Raw genomic sequence first — 19,400 nt, 5'->3', positions numbered from 1 at the left:
CCCACATTACTTTGTGTGAATGTTTGTCTGCTGCTTTAGAGGAATGACACACGTTATGAAGATGTTATAATCATATACCTGGCCTGTACATCGGGTAGGGAATTCCTTCCTGATCCCTGAAGCAATCATCTTCTACCCTGAAACATGAGAATTGATCATCACTTTCTCAGGCTGCATAGCAGCAAGTGAAAACAGCCAGCTCCGAGTGTGTTTGCTGGATCTGCTCGGTGAACAAATTAACAGTCCAAATGCTGAGCCCTGTAATAAAGACAAGTTAACTTATTTTTCTCTGCTGCAGCCTTTATTAAACCATATGTTCACTGACAGTGCAAGTGCTTGACTCCTGGGCTGGGCTGGCCACTTGCAACTAATCATAATTTTTTGTTTTAATTTGTGGAATTGCTTTTCCGGGGCCTTTGCAAACAAGGCTGGATTTGAAGTGCTAATGCCCCAAACATCAAGGAACATAAAAAAAATGAATTAGGCCATTGATATAGTGTTTGTTCAAAAATAAATGTCTTCGGCACCTTGAACGTACAAGGCCATTTTCTCTCAGCTTCAATGCCATGCACAGAGAGAAAGTGCTATAAAGGAGGACTGATGCCCCCCAGAACTGGGAGTCTATCACCAACGGACAATCCCCATAAGGTTAATGGCATGTAAACAGGGGCAGAATTTATTTGGTCCTGTAAGAGGCAGCCAGCCCTCTTCTGCATTTCCTGATTTTTATTTGAACTTCCTGCTCACTGGAAATTAAATGGAGCTTCTCCCCGTGTCCCAAGAGCTTGTAGTCTGGCCCCTGCGCATTCTGCAGCAAGCCAGAAGGCAGTTCTGTGGCACTGATCTGCTGCTTCAAAGGAATGACTCACGTTATGAAGCTGTTATTATAACATATCTGGCCTGTACATGGGGCAGGGAATTCCCTCCTGATCCCTGAAGCAATTATCTTCTATCCTGAAGCAGGCAATTGCTACACTTGTGTTAGGTGTGGGATTTTTCAAAGGAGCTCATGCATGGCAGTCAGTGTTGGCCCAGCTAGGAGGGCAGAGAGTACCAAGCAGGACAGAAGTCCTGGAAGCTGCAGCTGGCCTGAGAAAGCAGCTGCAGGGAATAGACTGAACTGAACTCAGCTCTGGGAAGGAGGGCTGGGGGCTCCTGATTCAAGGAGAGAGACACTGAACTGGGGGGCCTAGTGTGTGGAACGACTAAATAAATTGGACCCCACAAGAGCAGTGTTTTAATTACCATTGGACTGTGATGTGGCATTTTTAAGAGGCCCTGAATGGAAGGGTAAACTGAGGCAGAGTGCTGCAGAGTCACCCCAGGCCATGAGGGGGAAGTTTGGAGGTGACTGGTCTGATACAGGCTCTAAACCTGTAGATAAAAAGCTGGTCTATGATTCATGTTTGCCACAGAATGAATGCACAATTGTCACTAATAGCCAGAAAACCTGGAATCAAGGCTGAAATGCTTTAGAGGGTGTGACACTAAATACCCCTGTATTCACACTCAACATGCTATTTGTAATAATCTTTGTACAAAATATGCCTTGTGAGAGCTCATTCAAAAACTAATAACTCAAAGACATTATGTGTATTTGATTATCTGAGCGGCCCGATCTTCAGAGAAAGACAATGAAGAGCCATTTTTACATATTAGGTAGAAAGAGCTATTAAGCTACCATGTGGGGGAAGAAAGAACACAGAGCTTCCTTCATCACCAGACTCCTTATCACTTTCCTTGCAGCTTGAATAAACTTTACTTTGAGGGGTGACTCTCAGACGAATCCATCTCAAAGATTCACTGTGCTATAAGGATGAGGGGGGGAGAGGGTAGCTGAACTTTAGGTAATAAACAGTTGAATCAACTGATTGAATATATTAGTGTATTGTAAAAGTGTGTAGCACAAGCTTTTTTCTGAGAGCTAATGGCACGCTGGTGATTAATCTCACTGTGAAATGTACACCTTTACCCCGATATAACACGACCCGATATAACACGAATTCAGATATAACGTGGTAAAGCAGCACTCCGGCGGGGTGGGGCTGCGCACTCTGGTGGATCAAAGCAAGTTCAATATAACGCGGTTTCACCTATAACGCGGTAAGATTTTTTGGCTCCCGAGGACAGCGTTATATTGGGGTAGAGGTGTATGTTCTAACAAGTTGAAAAAGATGGGTCCTTCAACCACAGGGAGTTGAAGTATCTGGGAACTGAATATAAGCAAGAAGCCATCTTAAACAAGCCTGTACTTTGCTAGATTAAGTTTTACACTTTTGGATGCGTGTTTTCACTTTTGTTTGCTTGTGACCTTTTCAAACTTTATCCCTCATACCTGAACTTACTTCAGATCCTGTCTTCTTTTGTTAATCAATTGGTTTTACTGTTAATCTAACCCACCAGTGCTGTGTTTGAATTAAAGTCAATATAAACTCCAGTTAATGTGGCAAGCTGGCAGCTTTTGTATTGTTAGAGGAACAAATGAACCATAGTATTTCTCTGAACTGCCCAGGAGAGGACTGGACATTGCAGAGTACACAGTTTTGGGGAAATTCAGGACTGGGAGTGTTTTGGGGTCACCCTGAAAGTAGTAATCATGGTCGGTGGTAGCCACAGTGAAGCTGTGGGACTATAGACAGGCTGCTGGGGTCAGAGCTGCTGAACCTGGGCTGTCTAGCACACAGACACTCAGGATGTAACCTGCATGCTTGTAGGGTCGTTAAGCATTGTGAGGCACTTAAGGTTGCAGGGCAAGCAGTGACATAACCCCGCACTAGTGTGAACTGCACCACGATCCTTGCCACAGAGGGTAAGACCCTGCCCTTCTCTTAGCAGACACGCAACGTCTCAGAGATAGCAGAATAGATGCAGGTTGGGGTGGCTAGGACTGCCAATCTGCCATGCTTCAGGCATGACACCAACTCTCGTGATTTTATCACAAGTCTCACAATACTTCATGTTTTTCTTCAAGCCCCAGCTTCCGGAGTCAGGTGATTACATGAGAATCTGAGCGTTCATTCAAATAAAAACAAAGCAAGTTCCCATTCCTCGTGGTTGAAGATAAAAGTTTGAAAACATGAACCCTAATGGCTCAAAAAACAGAAGGCAAATAAAGAGCCCCACATTTATTACTTTTTAAATCTTGAGATATTTAAGCTAAGCTCAGGATTTTTTGAGACTTGACTTGCGATTTTTGAACCTATAGAGTTGACAGTGCTGTGACATACATACATTTCCCCCCTCACCCGTGCATTCCTACAGCCTTGCTGTATTCTCAGGCCTATCTTGAGTGGAGCAACACGCAGCTTAGGTGCTGGTCATTATTTTTTTGCTATATTATTAACACCATCTTAGATTGTGAGATTCAGTTGTAATACTCAATTCCCCTTTCTTCAACCAGGCTCTTGTTTTCCTTGCTTCGGTCACTCTGGTTGGGCAGGCAAACTAGGCTAGTCAATTTCACTTTCAGGATCTAAAGACAATCATAGACCTCTGTAAAAGAAATGGGTATGCCAAGCATTTTCTTCCAGGCTCAACAGAAGGAGCAGTCTCCTTTACGTAGTAAAAACAGCTGCAGACAATGGTGGTGACTTTCCAGCACACTAGGCCACACGATAGATCAGAGCTAGTGTATGCAGATTAACAGGGGTTCCTTTGGCTGCAAACCCAGGCCAGCAGCAGGTTGTGTGCGTTGGATGCAGAGAAATCCCAAAAGCAGTTGCGAGCATTGACTCTGAGTGGAAGTAGAGGAACAGAGCTTCTTGGGCACAGAGCTCGGTGCAGTGGCAGACATAGGGATTTCTGAGCATGGAAGATGCCTGCTGTTTGTTTCCACTGTGTTCAGGGAAAAAGGACTGCGTCTGTATGTTATTTGTAGATAAACATGTGTCAAGGTTCCTTCCCCACTCTGAACTTTAGGGTACAAATGTGGGGACCTGCATGGACACTTCTAAGCTTATTTACTAGCTTAGATCTGTTAACTCTGCCACCATCCAGAAATTTTAGTATCTGGAGCACTTCCTGTCCCCCCAAAACTCTCCCCTTCCTGGGTGGCCTTGAGGGACTTCACCAATTCCCTGGTGAACACAGATCCAAACCCCTTGGATCTTAAAACAAGGAGAAATTAACCATCCCCCCTCCTTTCCCCCACCAATCCCTGGTGAGTCCAGATCCAATCCCCTTGGATCTTAAAACAAGGAGAATTTAACCATCTCCCCTCCTTTCCCCCACCAATCCCTGGTGAGTCCAGATCCAATCCCCTTGGATCTTAAAACAAGGAAAAATCAATCAGGTTCTTAAAAAGAAAGCTTTTAATTAAAGAAGAAAGGTAAAAATCATCTCTGTAAAATCAGGATGGAAAATACTTTACAGGGTACTCAGATTCATATAGCCCAGAGGAACCCCCTCTAGCTTTAGGTTCAAAGTTACAGCAAACAGAGGTAAAATCGTCTCAGCAAATAAAAGGACATTTACAGGTTGAGAAAACAAAAATAAGACTAATCCGCCTTGCCTGGCTAATTACTTACAATTTTGAAACATGAGAGACTGATTCAGAAAGATTTGGAGAGCCTGGATGGACGTCTGGTCCCTCGTAGTCCCAAGAGTGAACAACCACCAAAACAAAGAGCACAAACAAAGACTTCCCTCCACCAAGATTTGAAAGTATCTTGTTCCCTTATTGGTCCTCTGGTCAGGTGTCAGCCAGGTTCACTGAGCTTCTTAACTCTTTACAGGTAAAAGAGGCATTAACCCTTAACTATCTGTTTATGACAACATGACTGTACCAAGAATGCACCAAGAATACACCTGATTCATAAAATTTCTCATCCTAATGGAAACAAACGTGCAAGGCCCCAAATATTGGCTCCCTGCTCAGGCAAAAGGGGCAACAGCTTCTCTTCAGTTTCTAGTCAGTTCAGCTGCCAGGTTCTGATGTACCAGCACACACAGCTGCTGTTGGTATTCACAGCTCTGCAAAAGAAGTTTTTTTTTTTACTTTGAAATTATATCCATTGCTAATTTGAAAAGATCCTGAAAACATTTTTCTTCAGACTAGATTTTAGCTTTAAAACTGGTTTGAGGTAGAGCGCCCTTCAGTGTAGTGGCCCAGATTCCCCCACTCTGGTCTGTGTCACTCAGGCGGCACAGTGGGGCAGACACTGGCTCTAAGTTCTTCCAGCATAAGGTAGCCTCCACTTGCATGAAGTGGCATAGCTGGCTCCTACATCAATTGGGTGCATGATGGAGGTGGGACAAAATATGCCTACGTTAACACCAACAGACCTGGTTGTCAGCAGGCGGGATCAAACCTGGAGTCTCTAGAGCTTAAAGCATGAGCGTCTACTGCATGAGCTAAACACCAACTGGCTCTTAGCTAAGGCTGTAGAGCAGACTCATTTTATCTCTCTCTCTAAGTGGTCTCGGTGCCACTAGATGGGACAGAACACCACATCCAGTAGGTACATGGGTTACACCTGCACTTCACCAAATCTCAACATGGTGACAAGTCCCATAGCTATCAGTCAGTTATTACACATTAGCGCAGCCCCCAACCTTCTCTAACTTAGCCCAGTGGGTCAGGGTCAGTGCAAACACACCTGGCTACTGGGGGAAACCACACCCCCTCCTTCACCAAGCATATCTTAGCCCAGGAGTGCCTACAGGCATATCTGGGCTGGAAAGGGCTGTGATGGATGTTCAAAAATGCCTGCAGACCCCATGGCAATGGGGACCAGAGTTTTGCTTGGCTAGCTCTCTATTGATTTTCTCTTAGAAAGTGTTGAGGAGCCCCAAGTTCCATGAGTTTTGATTCAAGCAGAATATTTACATGTGATTATTTCTCTTTCCTTTCCTCTTGTGCAATATAATTAGCAATCTGCCTGACAACAGGTCCAATCCTGCTCAGGTTGAGGCAACAGGATCGCATGCCAGACCCTCCTCTAGTGCAGCACAGAGAATGCTGTGCTTTATCCCTGGGTAGGAGGGACTCTTGGCCAGGAAAACTAATTGGTTTGCTGCAGACAGAAGATTAAAAACAAAATTCAGGGAGCAGGTGTTGTGGTAACGTAAGCAGGAGGCGAGGAGCTTGTTTGCAAAAGCTCTGCTTCATGCGTTTCTATTTACTGAATTTTATTGGAAATGTTTTCACAGCATTAAGAATTACAAGTGTCCACCAAAATAGGTGTTTGTCTGAACCAAATCTTCCTCTGACCCCTAGAGAAGGGAAGATGCTACACAGATGGGTGCACTGTGAATATCCAAATCCAACCCTTGGGAGTGGCCCCTGTCTAATGCACAGAGTTGAAACCCTTCATTTGTCACCCCACAGTTGCAGTATGAACACCCAGAGTTCTTAAGTAACTGCATACACAAATTTCCAAGAAGTGGTACAGGAACACATCGACCCCCTCATAAGATAAAGATGGAATGACAGGATAATGGATGAGGATGCTTTGTTCAAACTAGCAGGTACAAGGTATGCAGGTGATAACCAACATCATCTGGAGTGTTACATATAACATGTAATGTATAAAAGGAGAAGTCACAGGAGGGGCATCTTTGTATCGGCCTAGGGAACAGTCCTGTTATGCTGACTGAGCCTTTACCTTGTCAAAGGCATACATGTGTTAGTGTCCCCATGATACAGCGGACAGGGCGCTAGTACTATGCTTTGCGGACATTAAACCTGGCCGGGTGTCTTCGCCACCGAACTGAGCCTGTGGCCTTTCTTTATGAATGACATAGAGGTCTGCTGACTCAATATGCTGCACTCTCTGCTTGTGCAGCTAGCAGCAGAGCTCCAAGAACAGCAGCACTAGCAGCATTAACAACTCAGCTGCCGTAACAACGCTCCCCAGCACTACCAACGCATTATTACAAAGCTATGTCAGGTGCTTTTACAGTCAAACATGTGACTCTGACTCCACATTTCTGCTCTCTGTTGTGTCCTGGAGTCAGATCTGCTTAGTCCACCAACACAAGCAAGTTGGAGTTCCTGTTGGTTCTACAGAGCCAGCTCAGCTTTGAATTATCTTCTGCCTCACACCTCCACAACAGACTGTCCAGTGGGAGAGTCTTTATTACTGGCAGCCACGTAAGAGGCACAACACAGCTGGTTATTCTGAATGCAGGTAGAATTCGCAGCAGCTTGGAACTGCCCAATGTCATTGCCACAGTCACTTTTCTGATTACAACCCTGCTTTGATCCCTACCCTACAGTTTTCCAATGGGAAATGTGCATTAGTTAGGGTTACAAGACTGTGCCTTTTAATCCAGACAATACTCAGTCCATGCTTACAGATTATATTGCTCCCCATTTCTCATGATGGGGATCAATGACATGCTCACTGGGAAAGGACAGGCAGTTCTTTCCCTGTCTGGCTCTTTTCTTGCTGAATCAGCCCAAAAGACACAAGCTGAGATTTTCAGGAGTGTGGGCCTAAAGTTAAGCTGCTAAATCCATATGGCAACTGAATAAGGGACCTGGCTGCACTGGTGCCCAGCACTCTGAGGTCAACAAAGGTATCCCAGAGATAAATCTGGCCCACAAATTGTACGCAGGGGGAATGGATAGCTCAGGAGAATGATAACAGCTCATGGCTCCAGTTCAAAGCCCATCCAGCTCACTAGTGTCTAGATGCTGTTCATGCCTGATAAGCCAGTCACAATGTCCTATGAAATGAGTTTGAATCTCAGCCCACTTCCCGGGGGAAGTGTCCCCATCACAGAAAATACCATGCCAGTAGGCACTAATGAGAGCCATGTTGTCATTTGCCCCTGGACTGAATGGGCCCTGGACATGAATTCCCCTTTCACCCCAAGGCCCGCTGACTGGGCCATGTGCGGAAAGCATGCACAGCATCTGCCAGTGCTATGGATAAGCTGAGTAGAGATGATTTGGTGCTTGAACAAGCTCCAGATCAGTATCAGCACTGAGTAAAAGTATTCAAGGTGCAAACCCTACAAGTCAATGTGATTGGACAGTGAATGTCCTCACTGGTTGTTGTGAACATCCCATCAAAATCTCTGCCCTTTGGCCAACCTGCTTTAACTCCCTCTAGAGGGACTGGGCAGTGGAATTTTAATAGGTATGTGCGTATCATAGGGCTCACCTGGAGTGCTCCCTGGCAGCAGGCTGCAACATGACAAGTATGCCTGCCTCAGTTTCCCTCCTTCTGAGTCACCAGACATAGTCCAAATAGAGCAAATGGCCCTTGTGGGGTTAATTTTTACAGAAGAAAGCTCTGTGCACTATGTCCAAACACCAGAATCCAGGTAATACATCCCCATTGTCCCTCCCCGCGCCCTGGCACATCATCCCTCCCCGCACCCCAGCTCTCTGACACAGCTCCAACGTCCCTCCCCATGCACCAGCACAGCCTGGCATCCCTCCCCGCGTCCCGGCTCTCCGCACAGCCCCAGCATCCCTCCCCACACACCAGCACAGCCCTGGCATCCCTCCCTGCACCCCAGCTCTCTGGCACAGCCCCAGCATCCCTCCCCATGCACCAGCACAGCCCTGGCATCCCTCCCCGTGCCCTGGCTCTCCACACAGCCCCAGCATCTCTCCCCATGCTCCAGCACACCCCCAGCATCCCTCCCCATGCACCAGAACAGCCCTGGCATCCCTCCCTGTGCCCCGGCTCTTCACACAGCCCTAGCATCCCTCCCCATGCTCCAGCACAGCCCTGGCAGCCCTCCCTGAGCCCCAGCACAGGCCTGGAATCCCTCCCTGTGCCCCAGCACAGCCCTGGCATCCCTCCCCGCGCCCCGGCTCTCCACATACCCCCAGCATCCCTCCCTGTGCCCCGGCTCTCCACATAGCCCCAGCATCCGTCCCCGTGCCCCGGCTCTCCTGCACAGCCCCGGAATCCCTCCCCACACCCCAGCACAGGCCCAGCGTCCCTCCCCACACCCCAGCTCTCCAGCCCAGCTCTGGTGCCCCTCCCCATGCCCTGGCTCTCCAGCACACAGAGCCAGCAGGCATCTTCCTCTGCTGCTCTCAGCCTTCAGTCCTCTTTGGCCCTTAATGTAACATATACCACACTCTGGCATCTTCCGCCACTCCCACACTCAGTCCTTATCTGTCCATCTGCCAGGTCAGCCACCCCAGCCCTTCCCAGTTGGAGTGCAACCCCCTCCTCCCAGTGGGAACCCTCACAGCATCTCTGCTAGGAGGTCACCCTTCCCAGGGGAGCATCCTTCACTCCCCCGGCCCTCTCACTGTTCCCCTGGGTTCAGCTCTCGAGTCCTGCAGCAGAAAAGCCCCTATACTGCTCCCTGGCCTTCAGCCTTCTTCAGCCTTCCCCAAGAAACACCTCTTCTGCTTCCCTCCAGAATGACCTGCTCCAGTCCCCCAGTCTGTGGCAGCTCTCACCCACCCTTACTGAAACAGTCTGCCCTGATCCACTAAGATTCCTCCTCATGGCTCTCTCTCTCTGATTGTTTATAGCTCCCAGGTCCTGCCCCATCTTCTTCATTGGACAAACTGGGAGCTCCTGTTGTGGCCGAGGGGGCTGGACCTGCTTCATTTACAGGGGCCAGCCCCCCTCCGATAGATGTGTGCACATTAACCTGGTCATTTACTGGAGTTAGACACCTGTGCTCCAGATTAGCTAGGTAGCATGGGTAGGGTACAAATGAGTTTTAAAGGTGTTTGGTGCCTAAAGAGGCAGATAGGAACGAACTGTGATTTTCTAGAGTTCCTCAGCACCTCAGCATTTGTGAAATCCTGCTAAAGTCCGGGGCGAGGAGCAAGGGTGTAACTGGGTAACTCCCATGCAGGACGATTTGTTAATGAATAAATAAATGTTACCAAAACAAGGATCTTAAAACTATCACATATTAAAAGAACCCAGTGGTCATTTGGCTTTAGGTAGTTAACCTTGTCAAAAAAACAAACAAATAAAAAAAACCCCTTCATTTGTCAAAAATCATTCCCTTAAAGCAGAGCCCTGAGGCTGGTCCATCTTCATCAAAGTTCCTTTAAGCTAAATTCAGGCACAAGACTAGTTTAATATAGAATATATTCTCTGGTGAGGGATTATAATCTCCCCATGCGGGAGATGGATTTGGAGATCTAATGGATCTTGTCCATCTCCAGCTGATAGAAGCCAATCCCTCCTCTGCCAACAGAAAAGCTGGAATTTCCTTCTCTAGAGTCCAGAGAATGATTACTACTTGATATTCTGTTCTCCTGCATGCCTAGAACATTATGTGGGAACTGAATGTCTGAGTCGGTTGCATTTGAGAGCAGAATTTTGTCCTTAATAGGTTGTCAGTTGCAGGGAAAGGTTTTTATTAAAAAATATTAACATCCAATAAATAACATCTCATATATGAAGAGTGAAGGCTTTCTCGTCATCACAGTATGCTGGGAGTTACACATGCAGAATTCCTCTCACACATCTCCAGTCAATAAAGGGATGTGGATGGACAGAAGAGACCATCTAATTTCCTGCCTCTGAGATAAGAACATGCTCCTGTCTCTGACCAAAGCAAGAAAAGGATATTTGTTTCAGAGTAACAGAGTGAATGCTTCCCCCTGGACTCCTGCAGCTGATATGCAAATACAGGGACTGCACAAAACTGGTGGAGCTGGAATGACACCCCAAGGGCCCAGAGAAACTGTGCTTCTCGTATTGCCAGCTGAAAATCACCAAAAGCAGGACAGACCTCAAAAGATTCTGCATGGCCAGGCTCCTCTGCCTGGAAGATGTCGCCCTTTCCCTAGGAGGCTCCTCCCCAGGCCAGAGGGATGGGTTCTTTCTGTCTGCCTTTCTGTCATTGAGGATATGACTATTATTCATTATCTCTGTCACACCATGCATGCACACAGCCCTTTACTGAACAGGCTCACATAGAGCCCTGGGGTAACAGAATGTAATTCTCTTCAGTGGGACATGTGCTCCTTAATGCCAGGGCTGAATTTGGTCCTTAGAACTTGCCTCAAATTGCTGACATGTAAGGGTCTATGATCCTGCTCCTATCAAAGTCAATGGCAAAAGTCCCGTTCATTTCAGCAGCAGTGGATTTGGAGACGTATGCAGCTGACAGGATAGCACCAGAGCAGAGCAGAGTGAGGACCCTACTCAAGGGGAGCCCTTGAATGGGTATGAATGAGGAGAGTGAGGATGCTGCGTGGGACCCCAGAAGAGGTGCCAGGCTGAGTTGGAGGGGACAGGGTGTGCTTTGGAGAGAGGGCCAGGAGGAAGAAGGCAATAAGAGGAGACAGTCAGGTTCTGGAATGGGGGTTTCAAAGGCACTATGTTAGCCTAACTGAAGTCAATAGGAGTTTTTACTGTTGCCTTCAATGGGAGCAGAGTTAGGCCAATTACAACACCGATGGGCACTTTGGAAAACCGACCCTCTAACCCTGCTCTGACAGGCAGCACAGACCCTCCGCTTGGGGCTGAAGCATGCACAAACACACCCGTCCTGGTTACAAAGAGGATGTATGCACAGGAGTCTCCGAAATATCAGTGCCTGCAAATCACTCACACATCAAGAGGAAAGAGAACTACTCCTCTGTGTATATTTTACTGTCTGTTATTATCAAGCTCTTTTACAATAATCACTTGATGTGAAACGATAGCTTTTTATCCCAAGGTATGGAAGAAGACGGGCATGTGATGATAATTTGGAGATGGAAGTAATTTTTCATCAATGTACTTAAGGACAATCACAGTGCTAGGAGGGAAGGCCTAACTGTGGAGCTGTGTGATTAGTTTTTATGTCACTGCAATTATTCTGTTGGCTACATGTAAAGAATATGGGAAAATGCAGCACTTAATTTTAAATCGAGACTTGGTTCTCTTTTAGTAGCTAAGCGATGTTGATCACATCACTTAATGGTGTCTATAAAATGTGCCATTTAGATTGTAAAAGGATGAAGGAAGGGACTAACCAGCTAGGTAATTAATGGATCACAGTCTGGATTTGAGGGAGGCAGCACTAATACATCAGAGTTTAGTCGCCTTGGTTTTAAACTTTCGGGTAATTCCTACTTGCCCGAAGTCCTAATGGATGTAGAGTCAGTGATCCGTAAGGCCTGAAGCATAGTACGGAGCAAACAGCCACTTTGCCCTGGAGACACAAAAAGCATGAGATGAATTGCCATTTAATATAATTTGTTACATTTGTTTAAATATTTTACTTCAAGGCCTTACCTTGCCCTCAGCAGCTCCCGTTGGAGCCAGTGAGCATGATTTTGAGCTGAGCAATAGTCCAGTCTGTTTTGCATTCACAAATAATTTGCCCACTTTTTTGCTCTCCCCGTGAATTGCAGGGTGTATGCAATAGGCATTGAACTGTGTGATTTGCAAGCACAAGCAAGGAGTTGGATGTCTGACTACTAATATTTGGGCCTGCATTTGTCTGGAGGGGCAATTAATTGCACCCACAAAAATGGAGGCCTCAATCAGTGCCACTGGTCTCAAGCATTCAAAAACCATGATTTTGGCCCCCAAAATCAGGAGATTATCTTAAAAATAAGGAGGCATTAAATATAATTAATTTGGGATTCTTTTTATTCACCTTCTCTTTTGTAAGTCTTGAAGTTTCACATTTTCTAGCTTCTCCCCGCAACCAGGAGAGCCAGAAACATACCGGGTTTTTTTTTAAATGAAACCTGAGATTCTCACGTGCTCACCTGATGCCAGGATTTCTGGGGTCTTAAGAAAAACACCCAATCTCATGAGATTTGTGATAAAATCCCAAGAGATTAGGCCTGATTATTCCTGATGAAGTGTTGCAATGGGAGCTGCCTGTGTGCCTCAGAGATAGATATAAACTTCTCCATTGTGAAAATAAATGCCTAATCTTGAAGGCCTTCCTCAGTCCATCTGTGTCAGGAGATCACAATCTGGCTCATAGCTCCCATCACACCATCATCAGATGCTGAGAGGAGCATATCCCTCTGGGTTGGTGGTAGAGAGGCTCTCTTACCAAGGGCTTATCTGAAGGAGCTCTGAGGAGGGCTTAGCTTTATGAACGAGGCCAGTGATGAGCATGCTGTAATTATTGTACGTATGAATTACCGAGCCATTGGACTCTGCATAGGGAAAGAGCTTTATTCAAAGGAAGCATCATTCCTCTCTGGGAAGCTCTTGTAACCAAGTGATTGTGACCAGGTCAGGCAACGCTGGTGCAGTAGGTGGGATCAGCATAGAGCAGGGGAAGGAGGGAAAATGACAGATGACAGCCATGAAGAGGGTGACATCCAGCACGGAGCCTCAGGAATGAGAAGAGGCAGGCCAAAAGGCCTGGTTTTTATGCCTGACCATGTGCAGGATGATTGGAGCACTTGGATAGGACAGTTGGATTAGGCTGCAAGGATGAATTAGAAATCTGAGGGAGGGAAGGTGGATTTTTTGATGCTGCTTTGAAAGGCAGGACACGGCAGCTTTTTATGTGTCTTCCTCCCACTCCCCCACTCCCTCCCAACGTACAGGTGGATTATAAAAATCTGAAAGAGGCATCTGAGCAGCAGTTTGAGCCGCTTTCACAGGAAAACTGGGCTTTGGTCTAGGTGCATTTGCGGGACAGAAACACCAGGCTAGAGAGACCCTCAGAGATAATGGGAATCAGTGCAGGCTGCTAGCAGCAAAACCTACCCAGGGCAGAGAGACAACAGTACAGGATGGCCTGGCGTGAGACCACTTCATTGCTAATGCAGGCCAAGGAGACGTCCGGGGATAGAACTGCAGAGTGCAAAGCTGCATATGTTCCCTGAACCATCACCCTAGAAGTGACCTGGAGCAGAACCATAAACTGGACAAGAGTCAGGGTCAGCACTGAGGATCCAGGGCCAGAGCTCAGGGATGGGGGTGGAATCAACAATACAATTAAAAGTCTGCAGGAAGTGGTGGAAATACTGACCGGAAAGTCAGATGGCTCCAGATGGAAAGGCAGCAGGTAGCCCCACAGCCACAAAGATTGAGTCAAGCAGGTTTTCAGTCAGGAGGAATGAGGCAACACCCTGACTGGGGTTCAGTGGAAGCATCAAAGTGGATTCCTGAATGCTATGAGAGATTGGACCTCCTGGAGATGCGGACAGTCTGATCATTTCAAAGAGAGCTGCCCATGGACTATACCTGCTCCTGGACAGACCGGTGCAGGGAATAGCACCTCAAGCTATCCGTTGGCAAATTCTAGGCCTAAGCGTATCTATGTGCTGCTGTGGGGAGTGGGATCTGTCATCCTGGGAAGGTTGGGGGAGCCCCATGTCAGATCCTCACTAATTCTGGAGCACAAGTGTCTGTGTCATACGACAGATGATGAAAAGAATCTGCCGGGGACAGACTACAGAAATTAACTCCTTACTCTGGGGTCGTCAGAGGGCCAAATGGCCAAAAGCCTGATGTCACGGGAAATTGGCAAATCACTGTAGAAACTGACAAGCTTAAATTGGTATGGAATGTTATTGCAGCACAGGACTCTGATCAAGGGGCACTGGTTGGTACTGATTCTCTGAGGAGGTCTGCAGTTCACCATATGGGGCATAAAGCATGCACTATAACCAGAAAACACATGCCTATAGTTTGCCAGAATGAAGAGGCTTCCTGCTTCTGGCCCTTCTCTCAATAAGAACTACAAGTTCTGTTGTCTCTGGACTGTGCCAGTGTTGTCCTTCCAGCGACTCTGCCTGCTGGTGCCAACCCACCATGGAGGACACCATAAGGTCACACCACACTCTGCAGTGATTGAGGAATAAAGGGCCTGATCATGCTCTAATTTGAAATTAATGAGTGTTTTGCTAGAGACTTCAATGGAAGCAGGATAGGGACCAAATGCTCCTTCTTTTGTGACAAAAATAACTTTGGTAACAACGTGTAAAGTGGGCTGAGTCACATGGAGGTGAGTCAGCTGCTCGCGAGGGGCCAGGACGGATGTTTGAACAGGCTGTCCAAGCTCTGAAACTTCCTGATGGAACACTGACAGACCCAACCCCTCTTACATGACACAATGAGCCACAACTTGACCTTGCAGAGTGGCTTTAACATAAAGTCTATCCCAGAGCACCGCAAAGGGCTACAGACTGGTAGAAGATGAGAGGAATTTAAGTGCCCATCCCCTCTAATTCCTATCACGACAGTATTGTCTCCAATGGGGTACACTGTGTCTTGCAGTGGAGATGGGACCAAATTATATTTTAGACTAGGGGTGAGCAAACTATGGCCCGCAGGCCACTTCTGGCCCATCAGACATTTTTATCTGGCTCTCAAGCTCCTGCTGGGAAGCAGGGTCGGGGGTAGCCCTGCTGTGCCTGCTCAGCGCTCCCCAGGCCCCAACTCACAATTCCCTTAATGAGCACCATCTTCCAGCATGCAGAGCCACACTGAGCAGGTGTGACTTCACCACCCTGTTTCTGGGATCGGAACCTTGTCCCTACGCGGCAGCTCCCCCCTACGCGGCAACATGCCCAGTCCCCTCCTGGTCTTCTATGACCCCACCCTCAAGAGCCTCAACACAGACCAGGGGCTACACCCATCCCAGCGAGGGTGCCTCTGCCCGTGGAAGCGCCTGGTACAGCCGCCTTCGTGTTGCAGCTGGCAGGGCCCATAGGAGTCACCAGTACTGCCCAGTAGAGCCCTTCTCTGCGCCACACCCCCCACCACCACCTCACTCCCCTCCCACCACCTCAGTAACATCCCTTATGGAGTCTCCCCAATGCTACACCCCATAAATTCCCCCTCTCCCACCTGGCATTCATGGCCCGCCATACAATTTCCATACCCAGATGCAGCTGTCAGGCCAAAAAGTTTGCCCACCCCTGTTTTAGACCATGTCTTCAAACTGTGGTACAGCCCTGCAGTTCCAGACACCCTGCAAGATCACACTGTGTTCCAGTTGTGCTGGGTGATACCATGTAGTCATGGGGTTTTCCTACTCAGTAGGAATTACTGGGACCGTAGAAGACGAGGCAAGGGAAAGATTATCAGGACAGCATGAAAAACAGGGGGCTGCTTTGCAGTAGTGCATGCTAACTGAGATTCTGATCAGCATGGATTTGCAGTCGTACCCAGAGTTTTGCTTTGGCACTTGGATTCAAGCAGCCCCCAGATCTCGCAGGAAATCTCAAAGGAAATTGATGCAATTCCTGTCAAAGCCACATAAATCCCAGATTTTGATTCTCAATCATAAATCTTGCAACTAGAACAGCTTCCTTTGAAAAGTTCCTGAAAATTTGGGACATATTTCCCAAAACCAAGTGAAATATTTGAACATCACATTTGAACCTGTAATGAAATGAAACCAGCTCTGTTCTGTGTGGTTCCAAGTGTTGGTAAAAACATTTCCCATGGTCTGAAGAAATGTTGGCCAAGTTTGCCCTTGGAGCAAGTGCCACGAGATCAGTGGACACACAAAGGGAGAGTTTGCATCTCTGTCTTATTTCAGCTGAGATTTGAAGGGAGCTATCATAAGCATACTTCCCAATTCTGAACCTTAGAGTCCAAAAAGTGGGTGCCTGCATGAAACCTCCAAGCTTAATTACCAGCTTAGATCTGATATCGCTGCCACCAGACAGGAATCAGTGCCTGTCTCACTCTGGTCTCCCCAAAACCTTCCCTGGGGAACCCCCAAGACTCAGATGCCCTGAGTCTCACAACAAAGGGAAATAACCCACTTCCCTTCCTGCTCTTTACTGGCCTCTAGATTTTCGCCGCCCTGGTATACTAGGAGATTTCCTGCTTTCATACCTTGAACACAAAACAGAGGAGGAACAATTTACCTTCCCACCTCCTTCTGTTCCCCTCACCCAGGTCTTTCCCTGGAGAGACCAGTATCTGCACAGAGATTCATTACCCTGCATACACTAGAAAAGAACAGTCAACAAGTTTTTTTAAAAAAAGAAGCTTATTAAAAGAAAGAAAAAGACAAAAAAATATCTCTGTATCAATGCACTCGGGGTCAATTGCTTAAAGAAACATATGAAAATAAACGCCGTATTCCAAAAGATCTACATTTAAACTATTCCACACTATATACATGTAATACAAAGACAAATATAAAACCTATTGTTTTGCTTACCTGTGTACTTACATGCGGAACAGAAGATTTAGAAGCTGGAGATAGTCCTCTCATGCGAGATAGCAAAAGAAAGCCAGCCCCAGCCAAGAACACCCACAAATTCCCTCCCTTGAGCTTTGAAAAATCCTGTTTCCTGATTGGTCCTCTGGTCAGGTGTTTGGTTCTCTTTGTTAACCCTTTACAGGTAAAAGAAACATTAACCCTTAGCTATCTGTTTATGACAGGAGCGAGAGGCAGAGTCAGCAAAACTTTTCCTTTCCTTTTCCCAAGGGGCCACAATTACTTGATTTCACTTGAATATTTGCAGGCAGGTGCATTGCTCAGACTAGCATAGTGGAGCTGCATCCACTGTACGCTGTTTCTTGCTTCAGTAGAGATGAAACCAAGCTACAGAGCTTAGCCCCAGATTGGGGATTTCGGTTTTTCCCCAACCTGATATGGGCAGGGGTCATGCCCTCATTGTAGGGAAGTACGGGGTGACAGGATTTGCTGGCTGATTGGGGATAATTCCCCAGCATTCTAGAAAAGGGTAAGTCTCGCTAGAAGAAGGCTGGAGGTAGGAGCAGTCCACCTGGGGTGAGGGGCTGGGATTAGCTCCTGATTGTTGTTTTGCTCTATGGGTTTGCATATATGGGAAGTTATGCCAGCAGAAGGTACAGCATGAATTTATGCTGCTATAGTTATACCAGTATAACTCTCTGTGTGGACATGCCGGTATAATTCTACTGGTATAACATCCAGGTAGATGTTTTATTTACTCAAAATTAAGTGTTTGGACTTTGCGCCTTGTTAAATGCAGCTTGGCCTGTCACAAGCCCGTTATAGAGATATGGGCGAAGTTGAGATCCAGAGTCTTAAGTTCCCAAAGTCCAAATGATGATGAGACATGGGGTGCAGCTTCGATCTGGGATTTGGATTCAGGTCCAGCTCCAATTAGCAGCAGCATAAACTACTAATCTAAAACTGAGGTGCAGTAGACAGATTGTGAAGGGCTTTGCGATCTACGTATGAAAAGTGCTACATAGTGAATATTACTGTTAAATATCAAGAAATGCCTGTTTCTTCACAACACCCTTTATTCTGACCCGAGGCTAGCTTTTATTGTCAAATCTATTTATGTAATCTTGATTTCAGTATCTAAATATTCTCGTGAAAGGGAGACTGAAGTGGGAAATATTGGGTCCAGTTCTGCCACCTTTACTCATAGTGAGCTGTACTTACTATACGAGTAGTCTCACTGAAATCTGTAAGACACTGTGTGTAGTAAGGTACTTGCAATGCGAGTGCAGGTGGCACCGCTGGACCAATTATCAGTTAATAAACCAAGAGTATGGCTACACTTGAGCTGCACAGCGCTGTCGCGGGAGTGCTCCCACGGCAGCGCTTTGAAATGTGAGTGTGGTCGCAGCACCAGCGCTGGGAGAGAGCTCTCCCAGTGCTGCACGTACTCCACCTCCCTGTGGGGATTAGCTTACAGCGCTGGGAGCCGTGCTTCCAGGGCCTGAGCAGTGTTTACACTGGCGCTTTGCAGTGCTGTAACTTGCTGCGTTCAGGAGGCTGTTTTTTCACACCCCTGAGCAAGAAAGTTGCAGCGCTGTAAAGTGCCAGTGTAGCCAAGCCTTTATTGACAGATTTCTTTGTTTATTTTGCAAAAGGACTTGCAAATACTTTTTCTTGTGATTAATATTGTAAATAGAATTTTAGAGGCAACATGTATATAATATGTTATGTACAATGCATAGTAAAGTTGTGTGTCCATGGACTTATATTTGAAGCCAATCAGTATGTACAATTAATATATACAGAGATAATTGTAAGTCTATGAAGGATTTTGTCTTCAGTTTATTTCTGAGATTACTGATGATCTAGTATTTAGCTGGGATCAGAATTAAGGTGGTTGTTGTGGGAGGAAATAGAAAATCCTTTCTATGCCAGCTCAATTAAATGGTAAAACAACCTTAGTGGTATCAATGAGATCAGGAGTGGGCCCATTGCTCCCGTTCATATAACTGAGACCACATTTCGGCTCATAACTCCCAATCAACGTGAGTAGGGATTTATCTAAAGGTTTTATACTGCTGTCCATCACCTTCGTACCTGAGGACAGCCCCATAAAACTAATAGCAGTAGCAAAGTCCCAAGGGAACTTCAGGCAGTCTCTGGTTTTTCTGGCAACTAAGCTCTTTAGGCAGCTAAAACTCTGCCTGCGGTATTTTGTTATTTTTGTTTGGTTGGTTGATTTGTTTGTTTGTTACAGGTTTTTGGGGCTGGGTGGGGGGCTGGCTAGAAGGGGGTGTCGGTGTTGTGAATATTCTAACGATGGTGGAAAGGCTTTTCCAAAGAGGAAGATTTTGCAGTGTTTCCCAAAG

At 46.6% G+C, this 19,400-nt stretch overlaps 1 long non-coding RNA gene across 1 annotated transcript in view; it reads left to right on the top strand.

Moving 5' to 3' along the window:
- LOC116824420 (uncharacterized) overlaps positions 1 to 19,400 on the top strand; it is a 203,540-nt gene that overhangs the window by 113,805 nt on the left and 70,335 nt on the right. The gene's annotated exons all lie outside the window — the stretch shown is intronic.

Source organism: Chelonoidis abingdonii, chromosome 7 (genome assembly GCF_003597395.2).
Source record: "Chelonoidis abingdonii isolate Lonesome George chromosome 7, CheloAbing_2.0, whole genome shotgun sequence".
Lineage (NCBI taxonomy): Eukaryota > Metazoa > Chordata > Testudines > Testudinidae > Chelonoidis > Chelonoidis abingdonii.
This window is presented reverse-complemented; position numbering and strand designations above follow the sequence as displayed.